The sequence below is a fragment of the Schistocerca piceifrons genome, chromosome 3 (assembly GCF_021461385.2).
Source record: "Schistocerca piceifrons isolate TAMUIC-IGC-003096 chromosome 3, iqSchPice1.1, whole genome shotgun sequence".
Classification (NCBI taxonomy): domain Eukaryota; kingdom Metazoa; phylum Arthropoda; class Insecta; order Orthoptera; family Acrididae; genus Schistocerca; species Schistocerca piceifrons.
This window is the reverse complement of record NC_060140.1, coordinates 578,984,941-578,997,568: the sequence shown is the minus strand read 5'-3', so window position 1 is coordinate 578,997,568 and position 12,628 is coordinate 578,984,941. Positions and strand designations below refer to the sequence as shown.

Genomic DNA, 12,628 nt, shown 5'->3' with positions numbered 1-12,628 from the left:
AATCGTCCAAAAACAAGGAGCACTGGGCAGGACTCCGGATAGTGGACGTGATACAGTTAATGGCGATGGCAAATAGGGTGACACTTAAAACGCTTCCCTGAGGGACACCATTCTCCTGCACGTACAAATCAGATAGCACATTACCAACCCGATATCGAAAGAGGCGGCGGGAAAGAAAGGACCGAATGAAGATGGGGAGATGGCCACGAAAGCCCAACTGATTGAGTTGATTGAGGATAAGGCGGCGCCAAGTAGTGTCATACGCCTTATTAATGTCAAAGAATACACCTAGACAATGCTGGTTACGTAGGAAGGCCTGCTGGATGGCCGCCTCAAGCAGGGTCAGCTTGTCTATAGTTGAACGACATCTCCGAAAGCCACACTGAGAGTGGCTAAGGAGCTGCCTGGTCTCGAGCAGCCAAACCAGGCGACGGTTGACCATGCGTTCCAATGTCTTCCCGACACAGCTCGTCAAAGCAATACTCCGATAACTACTGGGACGCATTCGGTCCTTCCCCGGTTTGAGCAGGGGAATCAAAATTGCCTCCCTCCACGAGTCAGGGAACGTGCTGGATGACCAAAGAAAGCCATAAAGAGACAAAGGTTAGAGCTTATAAACCGCCACGACGTAAATGTCCCAACATTTTGTTGAAATGATTTTGGAGAAACGTCATGAAACATAAGTTTTGGAAGGCTTCCAACGACTTTTACCAGCTCATTACGAATAGGAGTCGCTACCAAGTGCGTAGGGCACACTAAATCAGAAGCGTACTGTTACGTGCGACTGTGTCGAGGATTCCAGTTCGGCCAAACTCGTGCCTGTTTACTGTGATTTATCTCTTAGTCATTCCGATGGAATGCCGTGCGCTTATCTCGAAGAAGGCACCAGTGGTTCCCTCCGATGCTGAAACTAGCGTTCCGCCTGTAATAACATCCACGCAGACAGGATGTTAGACGGAACTGAGCGCTGGCGTGACGGATGAGACGAATGCGCTGTGTGTCAGAGAGGTGCAAGAACAGCTGCTGTTGCGACAAGCTACGTGTCCGTTCCTGATAGCCACGCCCATTGAAACTGGCTCACTGCGGCCTATTACGTGTCGGGTGTTCAAGACACTCGCGCCCAAGCGTGCATCGAGGCGGAAGAGCAGATATCCTTCCTGTCAACACAAATGTATTCAGGCTTCTACGGTGAGCAAATGAACTGCTATCGACAGGGCAAAATGAATTCCGCTCGTGACACATTTTGAAGAAACTGGATACGCCATAATTCATAAAATAACTGGGATATTACTAGATTATGTCTCAAAAGAATACTGCACGTACCCATAATTTTAATATTCATTTGTAAATGTCTTGATGTATTATTGCCCGGAAGACAAAGGATCCATTAAATCAGTGTTTGCTCTAAAATTTTACAGATAACATTTTAAGTTAAGCTACGAACATGTAATGTTAAAATGTAATGAAATATGTAAAAGAAAGAAAGAAATAAATAACAATAGCAACGCAAATCGATATAAAGCTAACGTTAAAAGGCAAGAAATGACTAAAATGTGTGAATGGTTTGCCACTACCGAAAATAAAAGACAGGGCATACACTCCGAACGTACATTAAAAACCGTTCCAATCACTTTCTATATTTGCCTAAAACACAGTCGACTTTCTACTTTTTTTACGTACAAACACATGTTCTCTAACTGACTCATGATAGCGGTGCATAACAGTACAATGTGTTCGTTTGCGATCGATCGTCCCTTGATGCAGTGTCTTTCCCTCATTTATCTGGCCTCTAATTGCACCTCAAGGCTCAACAGAACAACACTTCCTTTTCTGGCGTTGTAATGCGTTTAGAGTGTCTTGTATCCAAAAGTTGAAATTGTGGAGAATATACGTTTGCTGAATTGCCTCAAGTGTGCATAGGAATTCAGAGAAAATTCTTCCATTGACCACATTAGCATCAACGCATCTAGGATCGCAGGAGATCTACGGTCAAGACTGTAAATTCGTCTGGAAAGCTAATCCAAAAATCAGTATCAAGGAAAACTGTTGAGCAGTTTACTGCGTTACTTTGCTCGGACCCACCAGCGCAAATAATTACAAAGTCAAAATGCTCGTTGAAAATTGCAGAAAACGTGAAACATCTAGGTTTAAAAATAGAGTGCGCTTCGTTAGTTATCAACTTGGATATTTACTCTAACACTCAGTTGAAACCTCCAGAGCCTTTACTCGGACGCCAAAAACTCCATGTAGTCTTTTGTAATTTAGCAACATACGATCTTCTGATGGTCGAGGTACCAGACCTAACTCTGGGACTCCAGGATCGACCGAAAATAATACACATGTCAAAACAACGAGAATCTACAGAGCGGCGGGTCTGGCTTCTCGGTCTCTGCACGGAGGCTGCTGTAGTGCCCGACGTAAAGCCCCTTGGGGCCAATCTAATGCCTTCACTGTCGACATAATGATCATGGAAAACTATATATAGTACAGCTGTAGTCCAGTCATCAATAAAGACCATGTAAATCAACAAATCGGTCAAGCACTTAAGCTTTCAAGGCCTACAGATATCCTTCAAGTTCTGAGTGCGTTTACCATGAAGATGAGACCAGCTTAGTTTACCGATTTTTTTAAAACTAAGAGTCTAATTTTTGTATTTATTAAAAATATAACGTGCACTATTAAAATTGAAACACTAAACGCACAATTTCAATCTGTGGCATCCACTCGCAATTCTACCTGACGTCAGCTGCGGCTGTCGAGCTGTGGTAGCAAGATTAGATAATGAGCAAGATGTCGCAAAATCGACCCTGTAGAGAACAAGTTTCATGACTATGGAGCTATATTGTTAATTACAAGCAATTACTCTTCTTCTCTTTTTACCTCTCTCTCGATTCACCCTATCTCCTCCTCTTTTTTATTTTTCTTCGTAAAATAGCATAATGCTGGAATGTACTTCTACCTTTAAAAATTTTTGTGGATACAGTTTTACGTGCAACATAGTATTTGTTTTAGAATCTAGGTGCAGATTAAATGAAAACAGCAAATGAATAAATGCATAATAACAAATTTGTAATTAACAGCTATTGCAAAAACGATAACAGAGAACTACAATGAGAACAGCGTTTATGTGAGAACGCTGGTCGAAGAGCGAACTGCCAAATATAAACGCAAAATTTTCTTCAGAATTGTATCGCGAGATCTTTTCCTTGGGAAATCTGACTGCATGCGCAAACCGGCTTTCTGGTTTCTGGGGAGTCAGGTTATGGACGATGGGGTGAACCTACCGAAACCACACTGCGGGCGACACAGAAGCGTTTTGGGTTCTTGGTCACTGATCATCCCTTCTCAGGTCTTCTCAGGTAACTAATGAGTGCAACACTGTGATAATTAGTTGGTACGATACTTTTCTGATTTTAGATAGGGAATCGTGATTGATTCCTTTCAGAACTTAGATACTGTCTGTGATCAAAATTCTGATAAAAATGCGAGATAGTCATTGTATGTCAGGTTCAAGTGAAACATGTCTTAGACCACTACTTCTGATCCTCGTGCTGTATTGCAAACCACCTCCATGATATACTCCATTTCCCTCATACAAATGGTAGGAACATACTTTTCGGCGTCACTGAAGCCCTTTGCCATTCTGGTAAAGCACAAGGTGTTTCAAAAGGAATATACGTATTGAAAAGTATTATGTTGTCAAAACTACCGATAGCTGCGATGCGGCTCGGTTATTAGAGTAACGAATATGTTGTCTAGTTTATATTGACTACCGCTAGATGGCGGTTGTCTTCTGTTTGGTTGATTACCGCCATATGCTGCAAAATTACTGCTCCGCATGAGAAATAATTTTGTATTCTCGAGATTTCGAAATATAATGCCGCGAATAGAGTACAAAGATCTTCAGGTTGAGGTACCAAACTCATCCTCAGAATGGATGGACAGTTTGTTGACACGGGATGTGTATTTAAAGGAAAGAGTGCTGGCCGTCCTCTTGCTTCCGACGATAATATCGCAAGAATTCAAATCTCTTTCCAACGCACTCCTACAAAATCAACTCGTCGTGGCAGTCGGGAGTTACAACTGCGTACAACAGTCGTGTTTTGAGGCGTCGGTTGGTTATGAAGCCGTACAAGGTACAGCTGTTACACACTCTACGTCTTGACGACAAACACAAACGTGTGGCATTTTATGACGAGCTTCAGAATGTTACTGACAATGACAACACTTTTTAACAACGCAATGTGTTCAGCGATGAAGCGACTTTCCACCTTAGTGGGAAAATAAACAAACACAATGTTAAAATTTGAGACCTACAGAACGAACATGCACACACTGAATATGTACGAGATTCACCAAAGTCAATGAGTTGGGTGCGATATCCCACTCACCTGTTTGTCGCCCTTTCTTCTGTGATGGAAATACGCTAACAGTCAGCAGCGTCTTGCTATGTTGCGAAATTGGTTGTTTCCGAGGCTGAACGAGTCGCTGGAGTCGCCGAATGTGTGAACATCTGAATGAAACCTAACCGAGCGAACAGTCGGCGTCTTAGCTCTTCTCATCTGGCCTTCACTGTCACCGGATATGAAGTCCTGTGACTTCTTGCTTTGGGATTTCATTAAGGACAACGTTTATGCATCAACACTACCACAGAACCTAGAAGAGTTGAAAAATCCGAGCCTGCCGCGGTGGCAGAGCGGTTCTAGGCGCTTCATTGTGGAATCGCGCGACTGCTACGGTCGCAGGTTCGAATCCTGCCTCGGGCATGGATGTGTGTGATATTCATAGGTTAGTTAGGTTTAAGTAGTTCTAAGTTCTAGGGGACTGATGACCTCAGATGTTAAGTCACATAGTGCTCAGAGATATTTGAACCATTTGAAAAATCCGATCCGTACTCTCATAGCATCAGTGACGATGGATATGCTTATCCGAGTATGGGAGGAATTCGAGTATCGATGTGATATTGTTCGTGTCGCTGATGGAGGACATATCGAAGACCTGTAATCTCAACTTGAGAGATTCGTATGTATGTGCCCCAAGATTCATAGCTTAATAGGTATATGCTTTCGAAATAGGTATATTCTTTTTAAAACACCCTATATTTTAACAGTGCATAGGATACTGTTTTGAATTAATTACTTAGAACTACATAAGTTATAAGCCATTGCAGTGCGTATGATATTGTTTCCTGAATACGACTCCCGTATCTCGACCAAAGTAGCAGGTTGCTAGGTCTAGTGGCCATGTATCAGTACCGAGAAAGGCATCTCTGTCCTCAACACATGGAAGGCGACTTTTGCCACCTCGTAGTAAAGTAAGACGGGTATCCCGAAACAACACGCTTTGTAATCTCCGGGTAACATCAAGCTTTGAGAACTCCGAAGAAGGCTATTTTATTTCATCGTCGATTTCACCATAGATTTTTTCATTTTATCGTTGTCCTTTCGCACAACTGTGGTTGTTTTCAGCGAATGCCACTGATGTATCGTGGTATATCATTCAGGGTGGGAATGGAATATCTGATGAGACAGCTACCGACTTGTGTAACGTCTACAATGAAATCTGCAGGTGTGGCATCACACTGTCTCTTTACCTTTTAACGATTGTTAATGGCACAGAGTGAAAAACAATATTCTGCCGGAAAACAAACAGTGGCACGAACACGGCAGTACGAGGCTAATAGTACCCAGACCCCCACTGAAATCCCAGTCCAGATTCTCTCAGTGGACCTTCTCATATAGCCGCGCCTGGTCTGCGGTTCGGTAGTTCTTAAGAGGACCACCACCCTGCCTATCTAACCCATGTCAATTTAGGCAAGTATTTCACCCTTTTCTGAAGAAAACTATTTGATGCAGAACCTAAATATTTTTACTGTATGTTACATGATGCTAATAGAGTCAACTGTACTAAAACCGACTTTATCCATTTTATAGTTTTTAAGAAAACCTTTTTTAAATTTATTAACAAAAAATATTAAGTTTTTCTGCAGAAAATATTTTTTGTGAACTTCCTAATGGGGGAATATTTATGAATGTAGTACCAGAGGTGGCTTTTTATGTTATGCAGAGTCTCTGAAAATTTCATTCATTTATCTATGATAGTTTCTGATGTAATGGGGCATATGTACTGAAAATTTTACTTTGCGGAAAATTGACTTTAAAGAAAAAACTTTTGAAATTTGTTACTTACAGTTAATTAAAACTGTCCTGCTACATATAATGGCCCTTCTTTGGCCTCTAGCAGGTTTTCCAGCTTCTTTTTCACCTTCCTGGATGTTTGTCTTGCTTTCTTGGCCATATTTGCTGCAGACCTATCTGCATTGGCTATCCTCATTTTATCACAATGTTGCAGCCCAGTGATCATATTTTCACCAGGATTAATTCCCAGCTTTTTTAGTACCCAACACTTTCCAATATTACCACAATTGAATGTAATAACAGCACCATGAACTCCTAGTTTCATTGTATGCATGCCTACAAATGCAGTTTTAGGAAGGTGGTTCCAAATTATGCTGTTGAAACATTCATTTGGGTTCTGTTTCTGCCCATGCAGACATTTCCTTAGAAGGTCAGGATGAGTTAAGTCTCTGAAAATAGGTTTAATTGCTGTAATAACAACAGTGGGAAGAGAATTCTGGCGAGATTAAGATGCTCCAGTTGCCTGAGCCCTATTGTATTTGCACCACGAATTTTCTCCTGATGGACACAATCCATGACATGGCTTATCATCAGTAGAGGACGTTAGGTATAAGCTTACTTGCAGGAGCTTCTATATAAATAGCTGTGAAAGAGGTGAGTACATCCGCAAACAAGCACTGCAAACGTAAGTATAACAACTACTCGCAAACACACTTGAACAAAACTAACCGCGTGTTTGAAAGCGTGTTGTTTACAAAAAGCAGAAACAAAAGAATACCGACCGTTGCATTCCAAGAATAGCCAACACACTCGTGAGTAAAAAAAAAAAAATCCCTAACGTGCAATGTAGGGGATATATAGATCTAAAATATATGCAGAAAAGTGGGTGACAGAAAAGTGGGCATGGCACATAAACACACGTGGTAGGAAAATGATCTTTAAATGCTCGAAAAAAATGTTTTTCAGTAAAATCCCTTTCAGAGCACTTAAAACCTTAATCTATCGAAATATGATGAAAATATAAAATCGATTTTTTTCGACCTGAAGCACGGTGTGGTCCCCTTAAAGCTTTTGTGAGGCCTCGGTGTCGGAAGGTGACATATTCAGTCCGAGGACTCGTCGCAGCGCTTGAGACATCAATTTAATGCAGCTTCTGAGGTGAAAGCACTTCATCAAATTTTGCCTGGTTACTAAGCAATCTTTCCATTTCCACACATCTAACGATAACGTGGGTATCTCGGCCACACAGAATGAGTCGAGTTATCGGCGCTGATAAGCTCTCGAACTATAAGAATTCGTGAGAAACCGGCTGGGTTCGTCTAAAGCAATAAAACAGTACGCTGCAGTGGCGGCTTGTGTTGGAGCTTTCCCAGGATCATAAATTTTTTAGCGTTGCTCAGCGATCATCGACCGTTTGAATTTAATTGGTCTTGTTTTGTACCTCAGCATTCGCTCTTAGAATTGGTGGGTGAAATGAGTCCATTCCTAATTGATTCCTTGTGTTAGAAACTGATGATACATTTCTCATTTCGAAGTATTTACAACTTTTTCCTCCTTATTTTGGTCCCCAGAAAATATAAAAGGATATAAAATTGAAAGGAAAGATAACTCAGTCCTCAACGCAGAGAGAATTTTTTGGTAGGCTCAAAAAATCTGGTATAACTTTAATGAGGTACAATTATTATACCTTTACTACTGAACGCAATGAAAAGCGTTATGGTATCCTGTTCAAAAATTTTTGCCATATCTTACATTACAGTTGGCAACGGCCTTGCCTCAGTGGCTACACCGGTTCCCGTGAGTTCACCGAAGTTAAGCGCTGTCTGGCGTGGTCGGCACTTGAATGGGTGACCAACCAGGCCGCCATGCGCTGTTGTCATTTTTCGGGATGCACTCAGCCTCGTGATGCGAATTGAGGAGCTACACGACATAACAGTAGCGCTCCGATCAAAGAAAACCACCATAACGACTGGGAGAGCGGTGTGCTGACCCCTCGCCCCTCCTAGACGCATCCTCCATTGAGGATGACACGGCGGTCGGATGGTCCTGGTAGGCCACTCGTGGCCTGAAGACGGAGTTACATTACATTTAACAAGCTCCAATGTGAGAGTTGATTTTCAGCCTTGAATACGTCCGTGCAAACTCTGATATGAACTCTAGAGCGTATTTCGTGAAGATAACCCGAGAAAGGGATGTGCTGTCCAGATGACAGCGCACGTTAGCACGCCACTTCCAAGATTCGGGGAAGCGCGCCGGCCCCGGATCCGATCCGACCGGCGGATGAACGACGGCGGTCGGTGTGCTGGCCAGACTGGATGTGGCCTTTAGTCGTTTTCTCACAACCGAATACGTGAGTACCAGGCTGGTATCCATGTCCCGCTTCAGTTATACGATTCGCAAACACATCGAAAATTTTCGTACAATTCCACATGAACAACAGTAAACGCTGACGGGTGTAGACACGAGGGTGGCGACGCGATCATCAGAATGTGTGACAATAAACACAAAATATGCCATGCAATCACAAAATTAGGTGGCACACTACACGGACTAAGAGTTCAGTGCTAGATATACCTCTTCGTCAAAGCGGGAAACCCAACAGAGAGTAGAACTATTTATATTCGTGAATTCTACTTTCCCCCGTCATATCCCTCTGTCGCGAATAGTACGCACTGAAGAGATACAGTTCTTACAAAATTGTACTTCAAAGCATCGTAAGCGTCAAACACACGGTTACTTAGAATTTTAGTCAAAAAGTGACCAATGTCTGGTTGGGTAGCTGTGGCGTTTGCCACAGTACACTATAAGGCGCTTCTGGGGTGCCTTCACGAGAGTTGGCGGTGGACATTAAGGCAAAAATAGTGGCGACATACCTGTGTATACGTAACTCGCCGGTCTGATCCGTGCGGCCGCTTCCACTCCACGACGCGACGCTACACGGCACACAGTGTTCCTCGCCCAACTGCTGTGCTACTGCCTACAGGGTCGTGGTGCGCATGCGTCGGGTGTCATTCCCCGTTATCGGGAAGCCGACAGCTGACAAACGCCGAACTGCAGCTCTGTGACCGAGGCAACATAGGGGACACAGATTATAGCTCAGCTGAGCTCGACAGTTATCTGGATACTGTGCGATTAGCGTGAAGACGTTCCGCCATTTTATTTCCTAAACCAGTGGTTCCTATCCTTTCTGAGACCATTAGTTATTAACCCCGCCTCTCCTCCCACCGTCATCACCGCCTAACTAAATTTTAAACTGAGAAAGAATTTTTTTTGAACAATTTAATTTTTAAGTGACGAATAATAAACGACATTTAGTAAAATTGGAAATTTGTGGTAAGGTCTTATGGGACCAAACTCTGAGGTCATCGGTCCCTAAGCCTACATACTTCTTAATCTAACTTAAACTAACTTACGCTATTGACAATACTCTCTCTCTCACACACACACACACCCATGCCCTCCAACGGAGGGAGCCGCAAGGACCGTGACAGGGCGCCCAGACTCCGGCGGCTACTCCGCGCGGCCGACATTTAGTGTTTTCAGCTGTTTCGTTAAGCTACGAACTGTCGAGTCAATGTGACAACTGGTACAGCTTGCTTCTATCTTTTTTTTTTATAGAATGATGAAGCAATTTTCAGTGCATGGCGAGTGCTACCAACAACTCCTTCTCAGAAAAGAAAGCTAACTAACCATATTGAGGGCCGACCGGAGTGGCCGCGCCGTTCTAGGCGCTACAGTCTGGAGCCGCGCGACCGCTACGGTCGCAGGTTCGAATCCTGCCTCGGGCATGGATGTGTGTGATGTCCTTAGGTTAGTTAGGTTTAAGTAGTTCTAAGTTCTAGGGGACTGATGGCCACAGCAGTTAAGTCCCATAGTGCTCAGAGCCATTTGATTTGAACCACATTGAGGACAAACACTTGCTACAAAGCAAGTTTTTTCTGCACCACTCCTCTCCTTAGCAGAACTTGCTTCATCCACACGCTGCACCCCTATGCCCACTATATTTATGGCCACTGTTTGTAAATCACGTAACTGTTGGTCTCCTTACTTCCATATGGCAGAAACTGGAAGAATTCTAGCTGCCAGTGCTTTGTGTCTCAGCACTGCCACTAAATATAATAACGACTAGCTGTCAAACCGGACATTGCCCGGGTATTCATTTTGCCACTGTTCTATTACAAACAAGAACAAAAAAATGAGCTGTTTTTGTACTATAATATCGAAAACATTTCATTTTAATGTATTCGTGAAAACATCATTCAAATTATGAAACAATTTCTGTATTCTGGATGCAGCGTCTTCGCGTATCTACAATGCGATTCTGCAAACGTCTCTTTGGTAATGCCTCCTGACAGCTCTACAGACGGATTTTGTTTTGGACTACAACAACTGCGCTTCGCAGTTGAACGCTGTCAAAAGCGCTGCCAGGTGTCAGGGTTTTCCTTAAGTTGCCGCGACTGTAGCACTGGATAAATGTATTAAAGCGTCACGAATGATGCTGTATTTTTTCATGTATGTCAGTGTTTGCGACCTTGTAAGTAGGCTGTTCAGGTTTTTATGTTGGTAATGCCATGTAGCGCTCTATATGAAAATCACTGGCTGTGCTGTGTGCAATCTGTGGCTGGTTGGCATTGTTGGAATATTCGCTATTGTAGTGGTGGGCAGTTGGATGCGAACAGCGCGTAGCGTTGGGCAGTTGGAGGTGAGCCGCCAGCAGTGGTGGATGCGGGGAGAGAGATGGCAGAGTTTTGAGAGCGGATGATCTGGACGTGTGTCCATCAGAGACAGTAAATTTGTAAGTCTGGATGTCATGAACTTATATAAAGGTAAATACATTGTTTGTTCTCTATCAAAATCTTTCATTTGCTAACTATGCCTATCAGTAGTTAGCGCCTTCAGTAGTTAGAATCTTTTATTTAGCTGGCTGTATTGGCGCTCGCTGTATTGCAGTAGTTCGAGTAACGAAGATTTTCGTAAGGTAAGTGATTCATGAAAGGTATAGGTTATTGTTAGTCAGGGCCATTCTTTTGTAGCGATTATTGAGAGTCAGATTGCGTTGTGCTAAAAATATTGTGTGTCAGTTTCGTGTTGATCAGAATAAGTAAAGAGAGAAATGTCTGAGTACGTTCAGTTCTGCTCAGCTGTTTGAAAATCAAATAACGTAAGAGGTTTATCAGCACATTAATTCATTAATTTTTCTAAGGGGACGTTTCATAACCTTATACTCCTGAACTATGGGTAGTACTATGATATAATTGTGTGGGCGAATTTAGCACCGTATGTGGACACTGTCTGCCAAATTTATTGCGAATAGAATTAATAGCATAGAAGTAATAAATTTAAACATCACGTATGATGCGGTAATTTTTTATGCTTCTCATTATTTACGACGCCATATCTCTTGAACTACGAAGGGTAGGTAGGTATCAGCCCCACAGTGATTGTTGCGTGACAGTAAGGGATGTGTGTACCAAGTTTGGTTGCAATCGGTCCAGTGGTTTAGCATTTTTGTAATATTGTGGGCCGCGTGGGTTTAGCCGAGCGGTCTCAGGCGCTGCAGTCATAGACTGTGCGGCTGGTCCCGGCGGAGGTTCGAGCCCTCCCTCGGGCATGGGTGTGTGTGTTTGTTCTTAGGATAATTTAGGTTAAGTAGTGTGTAAGCTTAGGGACTGATGACCTTAGCAGTTAAGTCCCATAAGATTTCACACACATTTGAACATTTAATATTGTGGGGAAAACATTTCATAAGATATTTAAGCACATGTGATGTGTGTGAGTCAATTTTACTGTCACAGAAGCAGGGTGCAAAGAATGAAGGATGTGTGTAATGGGTGGACTATGCGAGGGAGATATTCTTACAGTAGTTTCGCACGTTGTAACAGCACCTACAGAGGTGCCTCAATATCAGGCAGACAGTTCACAGAGACACGCGTCATGATGGAAGAGTATTGTACAGATGGAAAATGGCACCGCGATACTGTCTCATGCAAGATAACACATGATGACGCAGGATGTACGTGATATACTGACAGTCGTGACCTGAAGTCATACCCCATGGCTCCCCACATCATGACTCCAGGAATAACGCTGTTGCACATGGCGAAAACCATGCAAGAATGGGACCTCTGCACACGCTGCCTCCACACTCGCCAACGATGATAATCACGGGCTGTGCAGAAACTCAGTTCATCGCTGGACACAATGAGACGCCATTCTTTAACAGTCCATGCTTCGAGGTCACGGCACCCTCCAAAACATCTACATCTACATAGATATTCCGCAAGCCACCGTACGGTGCTTGGCAGAGGGTACCCTGTATCACTACTTGTTATTTCCTTTCCTGTTCCACTCGCAAATAGAACGAGGGAGAAACGACTGTCTGTATGCCTCCATAGCAGCCCCAATTTCTCGTATCTTATCTTCGTGGTCCTTACGCTCAATGTATGTTGCAGTCAGCTTCTCAATAGCGTTCCTCGAAAAGAACGTGGCCT

General features: G+C 43.2%; 1 protein-coding gene across 1 annotated transcript in view; it reads right to left on the bottom strand.

The window, feature by feature from the left end:
- Window positions 1–9,081, bottom strand: part of LOC124788326 (nuclear hormone receptor HR96) — a 124,497-nt gene extending 115,416 nt beyond the window's left edge. Inside the window, exon 1 of the mRNA XM_047255564.1 lies at window positions 9,011–9,081. The gene's annotated coding sequence lies outside the window, so the exon portion shown is untranslated. The remainder of the gene's footprint in view (window positions 1–9,010) is intronic.
- Between the last annotated feature and the right edge of the window lie 3,547 nt (window positions 9,082–12,628).